At 38.7% G+C, this 22,787-nt stretch overlaps 1 protein-coding gene and 1 pseudogene across 5 annotated transcripts in view; both read left to right on the forward strand.

Moving 5' to 3' along the window:
* The window catches only part of LOC109057318 (plexin-B2-like), a 344,361-nt gene that overhangs the window by 99,504 nt on the left and 222,070 nt on the right, over nt 1–22,787 (forward strand). The gene's annotated exons all lie outside the window — the stretch shown is intronic.
* LOC122142495 lies at nt 17,827–21,464 on the forward strand (annotated as a pseudogene).

Raw genomic sequence — 22,787 nt, forward strand, 5'->3', positions numbered from 1 at the left:
AATTTATTTAGCTCTTCCTGTCCTATAGTTGTAAAGCACTGCAGTTTATCTTTGGGTGCGATAGATAAAACTAAAGTATTAGACGCTGTAGAATCTACATTTGTTATTGTATTTCTGATGTTATCTATTTTATCAGTGAAGAAATTCATAAAGTCATTACTATTTAACTGTGAGGGAATATTTAGATCGGGTGGCGTCTGGTTATTTGTTAATCTAGCCACTGTGCTAAATAAAAACCTTGGATTGTTTTGGTTGTTTTCTATGAGTTTGTGGATATGCTCGGCCCTGGTAGTTTTTAGAGCCTGTCTATAGCTGGACATACTGTTTTTCCACGCAATTCTAAAAACTTCCAAGTTTGTTTTTCTCCATTTGCGCTCAAGACTACGAGTTTCTTTCTTGAGAGCGTGGGTATTACTGTTGTACCATGGCACAGTACGTTTTTCTCTAACCTTTTTCAATTTGATGGGGGCAACAGCTTCTAATGTATTAGAGAAGATAGTGCCCATGTTGCCAGTCATTTTGTCTAGTTCATGTGTATTTATGGGTACACAGAGCAGTTGAGATAAATCAGGCAGGTTATTTGGGAATCTGTCTTTGGTGGCTGGAACAATAGTTCTGCCCGGACGATAACGCGAAGCTATATAGTTATTATCATCAATACGCAAAATGCACGATATAAGGAAATGGTCAGTGACATCATCACTTTGAGGTACGATATCTATGTCAGTAAGATCGATTCCATGCGATATAATTAAATCTAGCGTATGATTAAAACGATGAGTGGGGCCGGGTGACATTTTGCTTTACTCCAAAACAGTTTAATAAGTTAGTTAACGCAAGTCCTAATGCATCATTTGTATTATCAATATGAATGTTAAAATCTCCGAAAATGAGCGCTTTATCAGTGGTAACCAACAGGTCTCCAAATTCTTTTAGGAATTCTGTATATGGCCCTGGTGGTCTATACACAGTAGCCAGAGAAAGAGATACAATAGATTTCTTTTGCATATCTGACAGTGTAACATTAAGCATAAGTATTTCAAATGATTTAAACCTGTATCCTGTTTTCTGGGTAACACTAAGAATATCACTATATATTGTTGCAACACCTCCCCCACGACCAGTCTGACGGGGCTCATGTTTATAACAGTAGTTTGATGGAGTAGACTCATTTAGACCAATATAATCATTTGGTTTTAGCCATGTTTCTGTCAAGCAGAGTACATTAAAACTATTATCTGTGATCATTTCATTTACAATAACTGCTTTGGGTGTGAGTGATCTAATGTTTATGAGCCCAAACTTTAAAATTTGTTTTTGTTCATTTATTTTACGTTTTTCTGGTTTAATCACAATAAGATTTTTTCTAGATCCTACATTAAATTTATATTTTGACCTCACTATTCAGGGAACAGACACAGTCTTAATAGATTGGACAGCGCAAGTACTTCTAAAATTTAAGCGGGTAGAACAAAAGCCATCATAGCAGTTATTTGAGAATTGGCTTACTAGTCAAATGGAGCGAAGAGTGCTGGAGATGTTGTCCGACAGGAGTTCTGCTCCGACTCTGCTGGGGTTCAGGCCAATCAGCGCGAAAAAAGCTTAAAAGCCTAGGTCGCTCCCAGAAAAGATTCCAATTATTAACAAAGAGCAGTTTCTGTTCTTTACACCATGACAATAACCATTCATTTAGAGCAAAAAGTCTACTGAACCTTTCGTGTCCTCGTCGATACGTGGGCAGCGGTCCTGACACGATGATCGTCGCCGCGGGCGTCCGTGCTGCGAACCGTCTCGATCAGGATCCTGAAGTCCCTCTTCAGCGTCTCCGTCTGCCGCTGCGTGGTGTCGTTAACCCCGGCGTGAAGCACGACCGCTCTGGGGCTCTCGTCGGCCTTCAGGATCGCGGGTATCTCCGCAGAAACATCGAGAACACGAGCACCAGGGAAACAGTGAGTGTGCACTTTACCTTCGGCTAACGTAGCACGGACGTGTCGGACGATGGAGTCTCCGACGATCACAGCGCCGCGTTCCGTCTCGCGGAGGGGAGAGAAGCGGTTCCGTGTGGAGATCTCGAAGACCGGAGGGGGAGAAGTCGTCGCCCGGGGCCTGGCTCGCGTCCTCCGCTGCGGATGCACCCAGGGTCCGTGGTGTCCCGGCGCCGGCGTGAAGGACATCTGAGTAGATCGCGTCCTGGGTGCACCGGGCCTGTGCAGAGAAACACACGGGGTGGAGGTGGTGGGACTGTTAGTAGCACACTGCATACTTACCCTGGACTTGTGAGCGTCAGCCCGGGAGGTTTCCAGCACGACTCTTCGCTCTCTCAGCTGGGACTGCCTCTGCTCCAGGACCCGAATCTGCTTCTCCACGGCCTCCAGCTCGAATGCAGCTCGAACGTGTCATCACCTGCACTCAAAGGTAGACAAACATCCGCCATTAAAGCAAGGTAACAGTGAGTAAAGCAATTGTAATGTGTGTGAACAGAGTATTAGCGATGCACGCGGGTTTAGCGAAACCCACGCTGGTGATGCTAATGGGCTATAAGCTACTAGCGGACTCGGGAAATCAAAATAAAACTAGTGATAACAAGGCACTCTGATTGTTTTTGTTGTAGAATACGATAGAGGATATATTCACACGTTATAGAAACGAAAATGATGGTGTATAAAATAGATTTCAACAATAAAAAAAAAATAGACGATAGAGAAATAACGTGACGGAGCTCAAACTAGAGGCATACGACAGCAACAGACAGGAAGTGAACAAACTGTGAAAAAATCAAACCAACACACAAACTGATCCAGATAATAATAAATAAATAAATAAATGTAATCAAAATATACAATAGATAATAGATTTAACAATTTTAAAAGAATACATGTCCCTTGATTTTTTCAGTGATGTTATCAAAGTCAAAAACATTGAAAATACAAAAAGTTGTGGAAACATTTCAGAAATTTTGAAAATACAAAATGTGGTTGAGAAGCACTACAAAGATAAAAGTTCAGAGGAACCACAAAAATATTTTTTTTTGTTTGTTTGTTTTTTCAGTGTTTAATAAAAAATAAAAAATAAAAATTAAAAAAAATTAAAATTGAATTATTTTGAGATGATTTTGACACTATCTTAGAGAAATATTTAACAATCGTTGATGTTATGATCATTTCATAATATGTGAAACAAATTAGAATAAAGAACAAAAATCTAATATCAATATATGAATAAATGCACTCTTAAAAATAAAGGTTTGCAGCTTTTGCAGTGATGGCGTAGAAGAAACATTTTTAGTCCCCAAAAAACCAGCCTGTCGCTGAGCAGAGAGTTCTGAGGTGAGCTGTTTAGACAAACTCTGTGGCCAGACAAAAAGCATCAATGAAGATAGAAATGCTGCCCTTTTCTGCAGGTTTGGCTACTTTGGCCGAGAGGAGAAAGCGGCGGTCAGGCTGTTTCTGTGTAAAGTGTCTGGCTGTTTGACGAACGGACAGATATTCACATCAGTTTCAGGCGAGGACCATGTAGCCATCAATGCTCGAGACGTGGCAGGCATACAGATGCTGCAGAGAGAGAATATAGAGGTACAGTTGTGTGCGCTGGTACAAATAATGTGATATGGTAGCCTGTCTAGCAACACCTATAACCTTTTTCAATTTCACTAACGACCTAAAAACAAAAAACTGCTGAAAATGTGCTCACCCTCAGGCCATCCAAGATGTAGATGAGTTTGTTTATCATAGGAACAGATTTGAAGAAATGTAGCATTCCATCACTTGCTCACCAATGGATCCTCTGCAGTGAATGGGTGCCATCAGAATGAGACTCCAAACAGCTGATAAAAACATCACAATAATCCACAAGTAATCCACACCACTCCAGTCCATCAGTTAAAGTCTTGTGAAGTGAAAAGCTGCGTGTTTGTAAGAAATTTGGACTCTCATTCTGACGGCACCCATTCACTGCTGTGGATCCATTGGTGAACAAGTGATGTAATGCTGAATTTCTCCAAATCTTTTCCCCATTAAGAAACAAACTCATCTACATCTCGGCTGGCCTGAGGGTGTGTATATTTTCAGCTAATTTGAATTTCTGGTTTAACTATTCCATTAAGAGCAGGAACATGTATTAAAGTAAACAGGGTTCATTTTAATTAGATTGTTCTGTGTTTAGGTGTGCCTCATATCCAACATGAATGAGCCGCTGTCCAAGGGTCTCCTGGAGAAGGTTGCCCAGTTGACTGGCTGTAGACTCCAGTTTGGAGAGCAGCAGAATGGGTTTGAGATGGAGCTGCTAATGAAGGAGAAGAATCTGTGTTGGAATGAAGTGGCCTTCATGGGTGAGAATGTCATGTCAATATGATTAATAAAAAAATCCTAAACCTAATTTAAGCTTTGTATCTACTGCATTTCAGCTCGTTTCAAACCTGCAGAAAAAGGCAGCATTTCTATCTTCATTGATGCTTTTTGTCTGGCCACAGAGTTTGTCTAAACAGCTCACCTCAGAACTCTCTGCTCAGCGACAGGCCAGTCGATGTCCACGTCGATATCAACACTGTACTCAGGCAGCATTTCATAGTAGGCGATCTTACCACAAATGAACAGTATTTTATTGTTGGGAGACAAGGGTGTGCACATCAGTCTAGTGAAGCTCAAACATCTTTTATATTTGTTTTAATTGCTGTAAATGGAACTGGCTTGTTCAGTCACCTGTCACTGCTTGTGTGCTTTACATTATATGAGAAGTATTTTACAGTATTATATGTCATGCATATTCAAACCGCTTTTGTGTGTGTGTGTGTGTGTGTGTGTGTGTGTGTGTGTGTGTGTGTGTGTGTGTGTGTGTGTGTGTGTGTGTGTGTGTGTGTGTGTGTGTGTGTGTGTGTGTGTGTGTGTTTTTTTTTTTTTTTTTGTGTTTGTGTGTCTGTTATTTTTTTTTTTTAATGAGAGGTGTTTTTGTTTATATGGTGATGTGAAATTTGTATAATCATAGAGGATTTGACATGACCTTTACACACCTACACTGAAAACAATTGCTGTAGAAATGATTTTCAGTCAGAAATTCCTAGTACATTTCACAAATAATTACAAGTATATTAAAAAATATATTTTTGAAATTATAGATTATTTTTTTAATTTATTTGTAAATTTTAATTTTATTTTAAATTTTAATGTAATTTCATCAAATTGAATTGAATAATCCTAACGTATCTTAAATGCATCAGTTATGCAGGTAATATATATATATATATATATATATATATATATATATATATATATATACATATATACTTATATACATATATATATATATATACACATTCGTAATCTGCATAATTATTCATGCCGCATTGCATTGCTGGGTGATTGACAACACTGACAAAGTGAAGTTGTGGCTTAATTGTTAGAGAGTTTGACTCCTAACCCTAAGGTTGTGGGTTCGAGTCTTGGACCGGCAATACCACGACTGAGGTGCCCTTGAGCAAGGAACCGAACCCCCAACTGCTCCCCGGGTGCTGCAGCATAAATGGCTGCCCACTCCTCCGGGTGTGTGTTCATGGTGTTTGTGTGTTCACTGCTGTGTGTGTGCACTTTGGATGGGTTAAATGCAGAGCACGAATTCTGAGTATGGGTCACCATACTTGGCTGTATGTCATGTCACTTTGTCACAACACTTTAGTTAATTTGTTGCACACTTCAGAGTACTTCCTATAAAACAATCAAATTCAGCTAAAAATACCTTAAATATTGGGGATTTCATATTTCAAATTTAAACCTCACTAGACCTTAATCAGAGTAGCATATTTAATTTTTGACAGGAATGAAAATGAGGCTGTGATGGACTGAAATACAGTGCGTTCAATGGAATGTACTATAGTTCAACTAGGGTGACCAAACGTGCCATTCTCCCAGGACACGTCCTGGCCAGGATTTCTATATTGCCTAAAATATCTACGTTTTGGCTTTGGTTTCCTGTTTTCATACTTAATGAAGGTAATAATCGTTTGACCATTAACATGCAGACATTGTACATAATCGACCAATCGTGGTGCGTGAGAATGTGGGATCTACAGGGAGAAGTTGTAGATATGATGCAAATACGTGTACATATTAGTGTTCGACTTGAAGCAGCACTGAGTATACCGATTGGTGTATGACATCAAAGTACTGTGAGAGCAATTCAAAAGCACAAGAAGCTGTCTGCGCTCTAGAGCTCTCATGGTACTTTGTCATAAGACAATTGGTCTGCGCAGCGCAAACAAAACCAAAACGTGGATATTTTAGGCAATATAGAAATCCTGGCCAGGACATGTCCTGGGAAAATGGCACGTTTGGTCACCCTAGTTCAACAAAATACTGATTGTTCAGCTGATGAAATGCCTTGAAATGAAATTTAAAAATGACATGATCTTGGACCTTTATACAGTGCAGACCAAATTTCTATGAGGCTCCGCACCTCCTCACAACTCCCAAGCTTGTCCGCAAGCTGCCATGGGGCTATGTTGCTAAAGTGCAAACTGTCAACAAACACTTGTCCTCATCCCATAATGCACAGCAGAGCTGACTATGGCGGCTGGTTTAGCCCAAAAATGTGCAGTACTTTTTACAGTTGGGTCTGTTTGACGTCGGATCACGGTTCTCACCACAAACAAACCGCTCCAGTGTTCGTTTGAAAGCGTACGTTTGTTTGTTCCACTTTTTGCAAAATCGCACCGAGTGCGATTGTTTGTTTCTGTGCACCCCAGTGCAAGGTTTTGAAGATTGACTATTGACTATATTGAGAACTACGAGGGTTTATGATGTATAGTTCAGTTGTGTTTAATGATTGATGATTAGTTAGTTTCTGAGTTGTATCACAAATATTGGAGCAAGTTGACCCCATAAAATACGATGAAGCCATATGTCGACTTTGTAATGTTGACCTTCAAAGTTTGATCTACGAACTGTAAAAGTCAAATTTGTCTAAAAGATGTTTATTCACTAGACCAGTGGTTTTCAACCTGTGGGCCGCGGCCCCCTAGTGGGTCGCGATGGTATTGAAGGTGGGCCGCCAATTACTATATAAAATAATTAATAATATTGTTAATATATGTAAAAATGTAAAAAAGTCATAACATAATAACATCATTTCATATATATATATAATTAAATAAGCCCGAGTTATTTTTTGTTCATTGCCAGTTCATTCTAGGGCTGTGCGATAGAAATTGTCATAAAATCACGATTTGAGCGTGCGCGATTTCTAAATCGCTTTATATCACGATTTTCCGCGGCCCTGACCTCCCGCAGGATGCCATCCGATCTAATCAGAATGCAACGCGCCTAGCGCGAGAACAGATGTGATGCGCCTTTTTTCCGAGCCCATGTTAACGGATCAGAGTGTTCACACTGCACGCGGTAAAAGGCTAGAAATAAAAACGTGCGAAAAGAATTAATATCTAGCACATGAGCATAGAGAGAGTTGTGACTGCACAGGACGCAGTTTGAGCAGAGGAGACACGTTTTAAGTGCGCGCACTTTCTCCGGGCGAGAGCAGCGTGTATCTGAGCAAGCGCGTCTGTTTTTGTGACAGAGCAAAAGCAACGTGCGTGCGTGCGGACAGATTGTGCTTTCGCGTTAGATTAATGCGCTCTCGCTGCTGCTTCTGCACCTCATACACGTACTGTATATGCACTGCAAACGGAGAAGGCCTACGTGTGAACCTGTATAATGTATAACAAATCTATTTCAACACCTGAGGCACCGCTACAATTAATGAGCTCTATGAACAATGTATGGCAAAAAAGAAAAAAAGTCCCTGCACACAGGATTTATTTATTTATATTTTTTTGCCATAAGTCTAGAAAGTTTGTTACACCTTTACTTTAGTGATTATTTTTACTTATGTCTGTTCTAGAGAAGTTACAACTTTTTGATAAAGCTCTAATTGGTTTTCTTTTGGAAATATGTTTCAAATTCATCCTGAATGCATTTATGACTGTAAGTCATATCTGTGTGTCAAAATTGTGATTAAAATCGAAATCGCAAAATTGATCAAAGAAATCGCTTTAGGTTTTTTTTGTCCATATCGCACAGCCCTAGTTCATTTAATAAATACAGTTAACAATCTAGCTTCTGAGTGCTAAGTTATTAACCCAACAATAACGGGGTCAGTTAATTTTTTTGCAGTGGGCCGCGCAAACATATGTGTTTGGTTGTGTGGGCCGCGAGTTGAAAAAGGTTGGGAACCACTGCACTAGACTGATTTTCACTGTAAAATATTGTTAATTTGTGACAGACTGACTTTACCCTCTACTATGATTAAAAAATTAATTAAAAAAAAATTGCCATCATGAAAGCCCTAGTTTATCTGTTCATGGATAAGGCCACGTGACACTGAAACTATAGTTTAAGCCAGTGGTTCCCAATCTTGGTCCTGGAGAACCCCCTAACACTGCACATTTTAGATGTCTCCCTATTCAAACATACCTGATTCAATGCATCAGCTCTTTACTGAAGACTAAGACCTCAAATATGTGTGTCAGATAAGAAAGACACACTGATATTCAAAATGGTAAACAAGTTCTGATTTTTACGTTTAATTGATTATGTGTGTATGTTTTTTATTGTCTATTTTCGGTTTCTCATTTTGAATGGTGAATATAGATTATTGATACTGGCTGATATAGAGAGTTAATTCCTTACATGCCAGCGCAGAACGCACATGTTAGTTTGCAGATGGCTGTAGTCTTTGCAGTGTGTTCAGCTTTTTGGTTCAGACGCAGCCCACGTGAGATGACTTAATTCTGTGAAGTTGACTTGGTGTGTCCCGGCATTAAAGGCACCATATAGTAAATGGAGGCTGATAAATGATTACAGAGACGTAAACAAGTATGTTGATAAAATGACACTTTTAGTGGCTGACCCTTCTACTGTTTTCTCCTGTGTACCAGCTGATGCTACAATTTTTTTCTATACTAGACACATCCAGTGGATTTTGGTCCCTGCCCCTTCATAAAGCATGTAAGTATTGGTTTGCTTTCACATGAAATAGCAAAAACACACATGGAACAGATTGACTCAAGGGCTTCATAATAGTTTAAAGATATTCTTGGATTTACTATCCAAGATGGTGGCGCATCCACATGCAGCGGCTTCTCTCTTTCCCATCATAACGGTGTTTTCGTGTTTTTTTGTCTTGTGAGTGGCAGTGTTTTTGTACGTCTTCATCGCGTCTACCTGTCTTTAAGCACACATACAGTCATGAGTTTCTGCTCGATGTCGCCAGAACCACATTTTTAGAGTTAAACTCCAAGCACGCAGAAGAGCTGCGGGATCTCGGTCTGCTCCGGAGGCCTACACCATCACTGACCCCAACTTCTGCATCTCGCCCACAGCGGAGGTGCCACAAGCGGCGGGAGAGGAAGCAGAAGAGGGGTAAGTGCGGAGGTATCCGGGCTAGGCTAATGGCTAGTCCACACAAGCCAGCTATTTGCTGTACCATTGCTGTATACATCCCTCCCAGCTCCAACAACAGGAGTGAGACACTAAATGAACTGTACCAACACATCAGTGAGCAGCAGACAGCCCACCCTGATGCTTTTCTCATCATAGCTGGAGATTTCAACCATGCAGACATAAAGAGTGTGTTTCCAAAAATACACCAACACATTAACTTTCCAACAGGAGGTAACAACACTCTGGACTTTGTTTACACCACCCAGAGAGGAGCTTACAAGGCCCTCCCCCCACCTTGGTGCCTCAGACCACATCACTCTCATGCTAATACCTGCATACAGACCGCTCGTTAAAATTGCCAATCCAGTTCACAAACAAATTCAAGTGTGGCCGGAAGGGTCGTCATAGGCTCTTCAAGACTGTTTTGACACTACTGACTGGAATATGTTTAAGCAGGCTGCCACATACAATAACACCACAGACCTCCAAGAGTACTCGGAGACTGTCACTTCCTACATCACCAAGTGTATTGATGATGTAACAGTCACAAAGACCATCACTGTCTGGGCCAACCAGAAGCTGTGGATGACAGGGGAGGTCTACAGACTCCTGAAGGCTAGGAACGCTGCCTTCAGAGCTGGAGATGAGGTGGGCCTGAGGACAGCTAGGGCCAACCTATCCCGTGGCATCAGAGAGGCTAAGAGACAGTACTCCAGGAGGATAGCCCATCGATTCAGTGACAGCAGAGACACTCTGAGCCTGTGGCAGGGGATACAGACCATTACGGACTACAAGCCCCCACCGCGGACCTGTGACAACACCATCTCCCTGCTGAATGAGCTGAACGCCTTCTTCGCTTGCTTTGAGGAGCAAAACAGCACCACTGCACAGTAGACTCCACCTCCTCCGGGCGACCAGGTGTTGACGCTGACCACGGACAGTGGGAGGAGATCCCTCAGCAGGATCAATGCATGAAAAACTCCAGGCCCTGACAACATTCCTGGGCGTGTACTGAGAGACTGTGCAGTGGAATGCACTGATGTCTTCATAGACATTTTCAACATCTCTTAGTCAGGCTGTTGTCCCCACATGCTTCAAAGCTACCACCATCATTCCAGTCCCGAAGAAGCCGTCTCCATCCTGCTTCAGTAGCTACGTTTACATGCAAGCAAATAATCCGTTTGTAATCGGACTGACAGCTTTATCGGACTGAAAAACGTTCATATAAACACCTTAATTGATCCGATTGAGCTCGATCGGAATGAAATTTCGATCAGATTGAAGGGGGTGGTTTATTCCTCTTTTAATACGATTGAGAGTGCACGTAAACACTCGATCAGATTGAACCACAAAACTGAAAGGACTTCGCATGTGCAATGACGCAGAAATAACGTAATGACGTATGACGCATGGAACGAGCGGCTCTTCCTTTTGAATTAAGTGTTGTATGAATGCGTGTCCTGTCATTATAAAACTCTCCTTTCACTCAGCAACTGTGACGTGGAGCAGGACAACCTTGTTTTTGGATTCTCATCCACAGGCAACCCGTTTTGGGTGTGGGGAGGGGCTTTTTTTTTTCGTGATAAACGAGCAGCACAGCACAGTGGTTTATATGTAGGCTACATTTATCCATAAATGGGTAAATATTAATTCTGCTGTAAAAATGAATAAAGAAACTGTGTAGGAGAGTGGTTATTATGTGCAAACAGTGAGAAACTCTATATTATCTATATATCACGTTCACTTTCACTATTTGAGCAGTGTGCGCAGATTCATCAATCAGAATGAATTCAGTCCGATTGAACCAAAAATTGTGCATGTAAACGTAGCCAATGACTACCGTCCAGTTGCACTTACTCCTATTCTCATGAAGCACTTTGAATGGCTAGTCACACAACTCCAACCTGGGAGTCCGGCTAGGACTCAACACTTCACTGTGCAACTGGCTGTTGGACTTTCTGACTGAAAGACCTCAGGCAGTATGGGTCAGCAGCAACACATCCAGCACCATCACACTGGGGCCCCCCAAAGATGTGCACTGAGCCCCCTCATCTTCACTCTGCTGACCCATGACTGCACACCGTCACACAATGCCAACCTCTTTATTAAGTTTGCGGATGACACGACTGTGGTGGGTCTCATTAGCAACAGAGATGAGACAAACTACAGGAGCGAGGTGAGCTGCCTGGCCGGGTGGTGCAGTGACAACAATCTATCTCTGAATGTGGAGAAGATGAAGGAGATTGTTGTTGACTTCAGGAGAGTGCACACTCAGCATGGTCCTCTGACCATCAACGGTGCGACTGTGGAGAGAGTGAGCAGCACCAAGTTCCTTGGTGTGCACATCACAGAGGACATTTACTCACTCACAAAGCCCTCTGCATTGCAGGTGATCCCACCCACCCATCACACAGCTTCTTCAGTCTGCTGCCATCAGGGACTGCCATCAGCAGACTGAAGGACAGCTTAATTTATCAGGCTGTCAGGAAGCTGAACTCCCTCCCGACCTTGCTTCCCCTCCCCTCTTTTGCCCCAGACACCACTGAACTCTGAACTCCCTCCTCTCTTTTGACCCCCCCCCCCCAGCTCCCACATCCCCAGGTCCTTCCACTCCCCCCCTCACTAACAAACTGTGACCTGCACCACACACATTGTGCAGCATTGGTTTGCTCCCTACCTCATTCAGCATATAACTGACCTCATTCAACTACCTCTTTGTCACTTTAATCAGACTGAATAAGCTCTTTTGCACTACAATCTTTTATCTGCTCTGTTTGTTTACTTCACTGGTTTGCACTCTATCTACCATGTGCCTTGTGCTGCTTTATTTGACTTTATTTTTTAAATTTTTTATTATATTTTTTACATGCCCTTATTTGTTGTATAGTGTATTTTATATTTAATCTGCATCTATCTGTATTTTTAGGCTCTACTGTTAGTGTTATCTGTATGCACCAGGGGTCTGAGAGTAACACAATTTCAATTCTCTGTATGTATGTGCTGTACATGTGGAAGAATTGACAATAAAGCAGACTTGACTTGACTTGAAAAGCAATTTTAGTCAAATGGGACAGATAATCAACTATATTCTGTATGTGGATGACATTTTAATCTGTTGTACTCATGATAATACACTCATGACAGACATGGAAGCATTGTTCGACTTGTATGCTGATAGTCACATAGTTAGTCAAAACAAAGTTCAACGTGCAAAATCAGTTGTTTTTCTGGTTCAAGTGATATCCGCTCAAGGCGTATTTAACTTCTGTCACCTGTGGGTGGAAAGATTATGCCCAAAATACCTCTGAATTACAGGCAACCCTGAAGAGTCATGTCAGAGTCACTGAACAAGTTGTTCTCTTTGAAATTAAACATGAATTAAAACACGCTCCTGCCCTCGCCTGCATGGCGGTTTCTAGACAATTAGTAGCTCTAGGTAAAATTCATTTTGGAGGCCCCTCACCCCCAATAAAGAGAACTTGAAGCAAATATGATTCCTAACTTTTTTTTTATTTTTTACAAACCTTTCATTTTAAAATGTGTATTTTTTATTTAAACAGTACTGGTCAAAAAGTTGCTATTAATGTTTTTATAAGTCTCTTAGTTTCATCAGGTCTGCATTTATTTGATCAAATACAGAAAAAAAACAGTAATAGTGTAATATTGTAATATAAAACAGTAATATTATTACAATTTAAAATAATGTTTTTTTTATTTTACTACATTTTTTAAATATAGTCTATTTCTGTGATGCAAAGCTGAATTTATCAGTCATTACTACAGTATTCAGTGTCACATGATACTTTAAATTGATTAAAATCATTTAAAATCATTTAAAATCATTATGTCTAATATACTGATTTATTATCAATGTTAGAAACTGTTGTGCTGATTAATAGTTATTTTATAACCTGTGATACTGTGATATTTTATAGTCTGTGATAAATGTGATATTTTTTTCATAAATGTTAGTATAGGTTTTTTTTTTTAATAGTTTAATTTTCTGTTGATTACACAAAACAAACACACAAAACAAACAATTTGATATATTATTTAACTTTATGTAATATGTGTGTAAAATGGCCAATAATTGGTATTCCCATTCTACACAGTGAACCAATACATTGTATCAAATTTGCATATTGATGTGTTCTTGGGGTAACATATAAAGAAAAAAGAAGGGTAATAATTGGAGTATAATAACTTGGCAAAATTTTCATAAGAAATTCTCTTATGTATGGGTCAGCAGCCAACACATCCGCACCATCACACTGGGGCCCCCCCCAAGATGTGCACTGAGCCCCCTCATCTTCACTCTGCGCCCCTGACCCATGACTGCACACCGTCACCACAATGCCAACCTCTGTTAGTAAGTTGCGGATGACACGACTGTGGTGGGGTATCATTAGCAACAGAGCTGAGACAAACTACCGGAGCGAGGTGAGCCGCCTGGTCCGGGTGGGGCAAGGTAGTGACCAACAATCTCTCTCTGAATGTGGAGAAGATGAAGGAGATTGATTGTTGACTTCAGGAGAGAGTGCACACTCAGCATGGTCCTCTGGACCATCAACGGTGCGACTGTGGAGAGAGTGAGCAGCCACCAAGTTCCTTGGTGGTGCACATCACAGAGCAGACATTTTACTCACTCGCAAAGCCCTCTGCATTGCAGGTGATCCCACCCACCCATCACACTGCTTCTTTCAGTCTGCTGGCCATCAGGGACTGCCCATCAGCAGACTGAAGGACAGCTTAATTTACAGGCTTGTCAGGAAGCTGAAATCCCTCCCGACCTTGCTTTCCCCCTCCCCTCTTTTGCCCCCCAGACACCACTGAAACTCTGAACTCCATCCTCTCTTTTGACCCCCCCCAACCCCCAGCTCCCACATCCCCAGGTCCTTCAAATCCCCACCCCTACACTAACAAACTGTGAACTGCCACCACACACATTGTGCAGCACCATTGGCTTTGCTCCCTACCTCATTCAGCATATAACTGACCTCATTCAACTACCTCTTTGTCACTTTAATCAGACTGAATAAGCTCTTTTGCACTACAATCTTTTATAATGCTCTGTTTGTTTTTACTTCACTGGTTTGCACTATATCTTACCATGGTGCCTTGTGCTGCTTTATTTGACTTTATTTTTTTAAATTTTTATTATATTTTTTACATGCCCTTATTTGTGTATAGTGTATTTTATATTTAATCTGCATCTATCTGTATTTTTAGGCTCTACTTGTTAGTGTTATCTGTATGCACCAGGGGTCTGAGAGTAACACAATTTAAATTCTCTGTTTATGTTATGTGCTGTACATGTGGAAGAATTGACAATAAAGCAGACTTGACTTGACTTGCAAAGCAATTTTAGTCAAATGGGGACAGATAATCAACTATATTCTGTATGTGGATGACATTTTAATATGTTGTACTGATGATAATACACCTCATGACAGACATGGAAGCATTGTTCGACTTGTATGCTGATAGTCACCATAGTTAGTCAAAACAAAGTTCAACGTAAAAACCCACCTCCACGAAATCAGTTGTTGTTTTTCTGGTTCAAGTGATATCCGCTCAAGGCGTATTTAACTTCTGTCACCTGTGGGTGGAAAGATTATGCCCCAAAATACCTCTGAATTACAGGGCAACCATGAAGAGTCATGTCAGAGTCACTGAACAAGTTGTTCTCTTTGAAATTAAACAAGAATTAAAACACGCTCCTGCCCTCGCCTGCATGGCGGTTTCTAGACAATTAGTAGCTCTAGGTAAAATTCATTTTGGAGGCCCCTCACCCCCAATAAAGAGAACTTGAAGCAAATATGATTCCTAACTTTTTTTTATTTTTTACAACCTTTCATTTTAAAATGTGTATTTTTTATTTAAACAGTACTGGTCAAAAAGTTGCTATTAATGTTTTTATAAGTCTCTTAGTTTCATCAGGTCTGCATTTATTTGATCAAATACAGCTGACACTGCACTGCAGCAGTTATAGCTAATTAAATATTATTAATATTATTACAATTTAAAATAATGTTTTTTTTATTTTACTACATTTTTTAAATATAGTCTATTTCTGTGATGCAAAGCTGAATTTATCAGTCATTACTACAGTATTCAGTGTCACATGATACTTTGAAATTGATTTTAAAATCATTTAAAATCAACTTAAAAATATACTCTATTTATGTTGTTTTATTATAGTTTTTAGTGTCTGTTGTTCTGATTAATAGTTATTTTATAACCTTTTATTGTTTTATTTTTTATGTTATGATATACCTGTGATACTTTTTCAAAAATAGAAAAATAGAAATCTTTTTTAAACAATATAATTTTCTGTTGATTACACAAAACAAACACACAAAACAAACAATTTGATATATTATTTAACTTTATGTAATATGTGTGTAAAATGGCCAATAATTGGTATTCCCATTCTACACAGTGAACCAATACATTGTATCAAAATTTGCATATTGATGTGTTCTTGGGGTAACATGTATAGAAAAACGAAGGGTAATAATCGGAGTATAATAACTTGGTAAAATTTTCATAAGGAATTCTCTTATTATATAGCATGATGTATGTCCTGGTGTCCACTACCGAGCACATGTATGAAAACTATTTTCCTGAGATGTTTATTTACAACAAACAATTTGAAAATGAATCAGATTTACATAATAATTACAAAATATTATATTTCCATATGATGGCTGAATTTAGTGGAGGATGAGGTAGTTTGATCTCAGTGTTTGTTTCTGTTTTGGTTGTAGCGCCTTTTGTGTCTTTTTGGACCATGCATTGCCTCCTGCATACAACAGCAGATAAACAAAATAATGGAGGTCAAGTTGAGGTCTCTGCATTGTTACAAAAAAACTTTACATGGAATTTTTAAGCATTTTTAAAATTCTGTACACTTCATCACAGTAAGAGTGCTGATTTGTCCAATAACTTAACTTTTGTAAGAGAACAGGTAGAGGCACATTCCCCTAACTAATGATGGCACCTGCTATGACAGATGACCTGCTTTTTTTTTTTTTTTAAAGATTATATAGAGACCCGCCAACCCAGTGTTTTTAAGAGTTTGACACTTTTTGTACATGTTAGTTTTACTGCACTAGCAGTAAAGTACACTGATAACAATTTCACAAATTTTTCACTCAGAAATCGCAAGTTAACTTCACAGTGAAATACAAAGTTCTTTTAAAAAGGAAGCGGCGGTTCTCTGTGTGCCGATACCATTTTGCTTATATGTATGACAGGAATTTGTGTGTAAAAAATTCAAAGAAATGAAATGAAGTGGAGAAGACAGTGAACTTTGAAACTGCCTGCAGCGAGGAGCGCGATCTATTCACACATACACTGAAAACATCTACTGTAGAAATCATTTTCAGTCAGAAATTGCTAGTAAATTTCACAAATAAAGTAACATTAAATTAAACATGAATTTTTAAGTAAAACATACTTCAGTAATCGTTTCTTTTTCAACTTCGAAAACTATTTTCATATCCTCATGACACAGGCTTGCTCTGTCATCATTCATTACTCAAGTGTTTAGATGTGAAAAGATTCATTGCACAAGACAGTTGAAAAATAGACCCAGTGTTTTTTAGAGTTTGACACTTTTTATGCATAGCAGTTTTACTGCACAAGCAGGGGTCAAGAAGTACACTGAAAATAATTTCACAAAATTACTCAGAAATGAAGTGAATTACAAAGAAACGGCAAGTAACACGCTGAACTAAGTGTAAAATGTTGACAGACTCAAAGTATTTTATTTTCTTGTAAAACATACGTTTGTAACATACCATGAATGATGTATGTAACATACCACAAAAGGCTAGTACAATTTATTATTATTATTATTATTGTGCTGTTATAAAAAAGTTACTAATTGTCACTCGGAAATTGCTAGTAAATTTCACAAATAATTACAAGTGACACATTGAATTAAGCATGAATAAAAATTTAGAAAGTAGAAAGACTAACATAGCATTTTCTTGTAAAATATAGGCTACTTCAATAATCATTGTTTTATTTACAGCTTCGAAGAATAATTTTCATAACTGCAACTTCTCACGAAAAGGTTTTTAATGTAATGTATTTGGTTGCTCTTTGTGCACCTTTTTTCTCCATGAAGTTATCTGTGTGCACAACGCCCTGTAAGTTGTCTGGTCTGGTTTTGCTACATAGTTTTGGTTTTTAATATTGAATAGCTTTACACGTATGTATGTTATGTATACGTATACGTATGTTTTTCAAAATTCAACTGAAGTAGTTGTGTATTTCTTCAGCTTGTTATTCTGGTTCAACAACCTGCTCTTAAAGAATGTGCGATGTAGTGTGTGGGTAGGGGTTGGAGGTGGTTGGGGTGGAGCACTTGTATCTCTTTAAATTATAGCGTGTCCTTCATTGCGGCCCCTTTGCTTGATGTCAGCACGCTAGTGATCACATCTCCATCCTCTCAATCATACATCAGTTAAACAATAAGTCTATAAAATGTCTGCTGAGTTTGAACTTTGTCCTGGAAGAAAAATCGGGGGCTCCAACCCCTGTTTTATCATCGCTGAGATTGGACAGAACCATCAAGGAGACATAGAAATCGCCAAAAAAATGATCCGAATGGCCAAGGTAAAGTACTGCTGTATTTATAAAATAAAAAAAGAAAAAGATCCTGTATTTACATTTGTTTCATGCTCCATTGTTATATAAATATATTTCAATATCTTGTTTCTTCCTAGGCTACATTTTCTTAAACATGATCTGAGCCCGTGACAGTCACACATCATCACATCAAATTAACTTTTAGATTTTAGAAGCTCTACTGTTTCTTATACACACTTAAAAATAAAGGTTCCAGGAGGGTTTTTTTTTTCAGTGTAGCCATAGAAGTGCCATTTTTGGTTTCCCAAAGAACCCCAAAAGTGGGGTTTCACAGCCAAGCCTCTATGGACCATTCTTGGTGATCTCTTTTTTTAAATTTAAAGAAACTTTTTTACTTTAAAGAACCTTTTGTTGAAATGAACAATCCTATGCTAGTGAAGAACCTTTGCTAGTGAAGAACCTTTATTTTGAAGTGTATGGTGAATAGGGTGACCATACGTTCTCTTTTTCTGTACACCATAATGGTGAAATTTGTTTTTCATTGAGAAATCATGAATATTGTCAACCAAAATCCACCTCTACTTCTCCTTTTGTCTCCACGCAGGACTGTGGAGCTGATTGTGCCAAGTTTCAAAAGAGTGAGATCGAACACAGATTCACCAAACACGCTCTGGAGCGTCCCTACACGTCCCCTCACGCCTGGGGGCCGACCTACGGGGCTCATAAACATCATCTGGAGTTCAGTCACCAGCAGTACAGAGAACTGCAGCAGTACGCCAATGACATTGGCATCTTCTTTACAGCATCAGGGATGGATGAGGTGAACAAATGCAGAACATTTATAATTTATCGTAAGAAAATATGCAAATGTCCCTCCAAAACCAAGTAGACTCAAATGCATCTCTTAACTTTTCCTCTCCCTGCCTCTGTCAGATGGCCATAGAATTTCTTCATGAAATCAATTGTGCCGTTTTTCAAAGTTGCCTCAGCAGACACCAACAACATCCCTTACCTGGAGAAAACCGCCAAAAAAGGTAAAACTGACTGAAGTTGACAGCCATTTGAAATGAAAAATCAGTAGATGTTTTCAGAAGTTGTTGTTCCTCAGACGAATTAAATGGCACCCCTGCTCACGGTCACAAGAGGCTATCCAAAGTGTGAGAATGAGAAAAGTACAAGCAAAACAGAGAACTGAATATCAGTAGCTTCTCATGTGCATTTGAAGTCAGTTATTCTAGAGTACCAGCAAAATTTCATAGTGCTGATTGGCCAGAGAGCTGAGAGAATGAAACCTAGAAATCCTGGTGCGGATTTTCTGGATTTTCATTCTTGATGTTAGTTTCGGCAGGTGACTGCATATAAAGTCAAAACCAACTAAAACATTGATTTAACTTTCTCCCAGAAGCAGGCATGTCTTGAAGCTAACATTTTTGGCATGTTTTTTGTAGGTCGTCCCATGGTGATATCTAGTGGAATGCAGTCGATGGAGACCATGCACTGTGTTTACCAAACCGTTAAGAAGCACAATCCCAATTTCACTTTCTTGCAGTGCACCAGCGCTTATCCACTGCCGTTAGAGCACGCCAACCTCAGTCTGATCCCTGTAAGACAAGCCACTTTAATCTTGTCAACTACTACATGACTGATGAAAATGTTACATAACAAAGACTTTTTTTTGATGACGAGAAAAATAGTGCTTGACGAGTAATTGATGTGCAAGAAGACTATTAATTACATTTTTCATTTTGCTATTTTTTGACTAATTTAATATATAAAATGCTTGAATATTTCTTTTGCAAAAATTAGTTATTGGTTTGTTTTAAGTCATCAGGCTTTTTTACCACAAGATTTTCACGTTGTTTTTGCCACATTTAAAAACTTAAAAACTATATAGATATAAAAACAAACAAAATGTCTAAACCCATAACTAAAACTGAAATGAAAACAGAAAATATAATAAAATATAATAAAACTACAAAAACTCAAAGAGTTAACAACTATAATAGTGTATCAATTACACTAAAATAACACTGGTATTTTGATAAGCTAAATGAGTGTATACACTGTTTAAATATTTTGTTTCATTTATTTAACTAAAACGAAACCTAAAACAACAAAAACAAAAATTAAATAAAATAAACTGAAATAAAATAAAAATATGTAAACATAGTTTAGTACAAGTACAACAAAATTGGAATAACTAATATTAAAATTTTATAAAAAACTTTATAGATGTTTAAAAAAAAATGTTTTATTAATAAATAATATGTATTAATTTAATATAATTAATTAATAAATTTTATTAAAAAAAAATGTTATTGTTCATTGTTTTTTTTTTTTTTTATTTGATATGCTAAACCTATATCAAATAGTTGGTTGATTTGCAATTCTAATTTAAAATGTTATTTTGATAAACTAAAGTTAAATGTAATTTTAGTCAGTAATATTAACTAACATGAGATATTGACTAAATTTAAAGGATATTTTCATCAAAAACTATGACTAAAAGCACCCACTCAATCCTTACATAGCAAGAATTATACATAATTAATGAGTAGTTTGGAATCTTTCTATTTCCTATTGCAGAAGTTCCAGAAGGAGTTTCCGGACATTCCCATCGGATACTCTGGACATGAGACGGGCATCCATGTGTCTGTGGCTGCTGTGGCACTCGGGGCAAAGGTCCTGGAGCGTCATGTGACCCTGGATAAGACTTGGAAAGGCAGTGACCACGCAGCATCACTGGAGCCGGCTGAGCTGGCGGAGCTGGTGAGAGCCATCAGGATGGTTGAGATGGCAATGGGCTCGCCAATCAAACAGATGCTGCCCTGTGAGGCTTCCTGTCACAGCAAGGTTGGAAACAACCCTCATTCTGACAGATATAGCAATAGCAGTCTTTTAAAGTGATCAAATGTGTTTAAATCGCAGTTTATGTCCTTTCTTACAGTTGGGTAAGTCGGTAGTGGCCCGGAAACCATTGCAGAAGGGTGAGATATTAACTCTTGACATGCTGACAGTAAAAGTGGCCGAACCGCATGGTGTGAGACCAGAGAACATCTTCAAACTGGTTGGCAAGAAAATCACAGAGGACCTGGAAGAAGATGCCACCATCACTGATGCCATGATAAAAGGCTGATGATTGTACACTCCATAACTAAAGGGACAATAAAGGGGTCTTATCTTATCATGCTGTTATTAATTATCAGTAACAGTATATAATATATATTTAAAAAAAAGAAAACGGCCATTATTAAATCACTATTCAATGTTTCATTTTCTATTCTTATTGCTTGACATCAGAAATATGTAAAGAAGATGTCTTGACTTGAGTTTGCATCCCAGATAGCACACGTACGTCTGTTAAAGATCGCTTCATCTGGAAAATATCTGCTGGGAACAAACATCGGATAGACGTCTGTATTATGTTATTTTTATATACATTCTAAATCATAAACATCTTAAAGACATTTTCTAAACGTCTATTTGACATCTGATAGGAAACATGCTATAGACGTATTGCAGATGAACACTAAAAAAAAATAACCCGATCGTATTTGATATGAAAAATGATATAGAATTATTGGATATGAAGAATAAAAATGTGTTGATGTGCAAAAATGGACTTTGGCGTGTATATGCTACGCGATGGGTAGGTTTAGGGATGTGGGGTAGATGCGTATCATATACGCGAAAACGGCGTATCCTATACATGCCAACAAATTTCATATATGCACGCGAAAACTAGGTATTATATGCAAGCCAAACACATGCATAGCATATACACGCCAAAGTCCATTTTTGCATGTCAATACCACGAGTTTTCGTTTTTATTTGGCGTACTATTTCATGAGACAGAGCTGAAAATATAGCCAAATAAACATCTCATGATGTATGAGTGCTATCAGGGGATATGTCTAATGTCCTGTCATACGTTTGCTCCTTCTTTTAACCTGTCTGGTCGACAATATTACTATTGTTATTGTGGAGAATAAACACTTTGCCAAATACAGTCTCGCTCTCAACTTATTTCAACTCAACTTTGACTCTTTGTCTTTGTGAATGCAGAGAACGCCTTCATGAAAAGTGATATTATTATTTAAAGTGTATATAACGTGTGTGTGTGTGTGTGTGTGTGTGTATTAATGCAATGGAAAATGTCTTTTGTTTTAAGCAGAATAAATGTGTGTGACAGCGTAACAAACGCTAGAGATCTTCTAATTAACAAGAAATAAAGACATACAGTTTGCTCTCCAGATAGCATACGTCTGCAAGATGTCTGCTAATGATCGCTTCATCATCAGATGCTTTCCAGATAAATTCCAGAAAATACCCTGATAGCACACGTCTTCGTGATGTACGTGTGCTATCAGGGTATTTTCATATTACGCTCATATACAGAAATAGGCACCACATTGCATCTTAGTTATCACATGCAGAGAAAACAAATATGGGAGAAATTGACTTTTTCGAATCTCTGAGTCAATTGAAGCAACTGCTTAATAAAATGAATTCACTTCGCACTTGAAACACTACAGAGTGGTGACACCTGCTCGTCAAAACTGTTTAAATACAATGACAACAGCAAACCAAACATGTATAACACCTTACATCTTGTAGCAATGCTACACATTGCTACAAGAAACACAATGATTGGCAGCGTTTCTTTCCTCATTTTATAGCAATCAGTGTGCTCTTACAATCTTATAAGTATGATAGTGATTTCACCTGACTACTACTCATTCACACTTTCACATGTGCTGC

The sequence above is a fragment of the Cyprinus carpio genome, chromosome B25 (genome assembly GCF_018340385.1).
Source record: "Cyprinus carpio isolate SPL01 chromosome B25, ASM1834038v1, whole genome shotgun sequence".
Lineage (NCBI taxonomy): Eukaryota > Metazoa > Chordata > Actinopteri > Cypriniformes > Cyprinidae > Cyprinus > Cyprinus carpio.